Source organism: Myotis davidii, unplaced genomic scaffold (assembly GCF_000327345.1).
Source record: "Myotis davidii unplaced genomic scaffold, ASM32734v1 scaffold845, whole genome shotgun sequence".
NCBI classification, from domain to species: Eukaryota; Metazoa; Chordata; class Mammalia; order Chiroptera; family Vespertilionidae; genus Myotis; species Myotis davidii.
The window spans coordinates 1,099,533-1,100,183 of record NW_006296223.1 but is presented as its reverse complement, the minus strand read 5'-3'; the positions used below and the strand labels follow the sequence as shown (position 1 = coordinate 1,100,183).

Sequence of the window (651 nt, the reverse complement as noted above, 5' to 3'; positions counted from 1 at the left end):
CAGGAGGTGGGACAAGACAGTGGAGCTGACCTCTCACCCTCTCTCTGTTTTGTCTCCAGGGCTTCGTCTGCAGGAGTCATGTGACCCGTGAGTACCTCTGGGTGAGGGGGACGGGCTGCCCTCCCAGCCTCCAGGGTCACCTTGTCCCCCGGGGCCGGGTCTCCCCCATCCCTGGCCTGGGGACAGGGGCTCCCTGAGTGTGAGGTCACACCTCCCCCCCGGCCAGCAGCGAATAGAAACCCCACTTACGAGAGCCTCAGTCTCTGTAAACGCTGCTTCTATTTGCTAAAGGGACATAAGTGGTGTCGACTATTATATTAGGAAGAAAGTCAAAATAAATGTCACTCCAGCCCTGGCTGGTGGGTGCTCAGTTGGGCCCATCCACCAAAGGTTGCAGGTTCGAGTCCCGGTCGGGCACATGCAGGAGGCAACCAGTCTCATGGATGTTTCTTTCTCTCCCGTCTTCTCTCTAAAGTTGTTGTTGTTAATCCTCACCCAGGATATTTTTCTGTTTTCCTGTTGGTTTTTGTTTTAGAGAGAGTGGAGGGAAGGAGAGACAGAGGGACACATGGGTGTGAGAGGGACACTGATTGGTTGCCCCTGCACGCGCCGACCGGGCCGTGACCGGAATCGAACGCGGAACCCTTTATC

At 56.1% G+C, this 651-nt stretch overlaps 1 protein-coding gene across 1 annotated transcript in view; it reads left to right on the top strand.

The window, feature by feature from the left end:
* Nucleotides 1-31: 31 nt before the first annotated feature.
* The window catches only part of IL17REL (interleukin 17 receptor E-like), a gene marked incomplete at its 3' end in the record, with an annotated part of 10,919 nt that continues 10,299 nt past the window's right edge, over nucleotides 32-651 (top strand). The window contains exon 1 of the mRNA XM_006771098.2: nucleotides 32-87. The remainder of the gene's footprint in view (nucleotides 88-651) is intronic.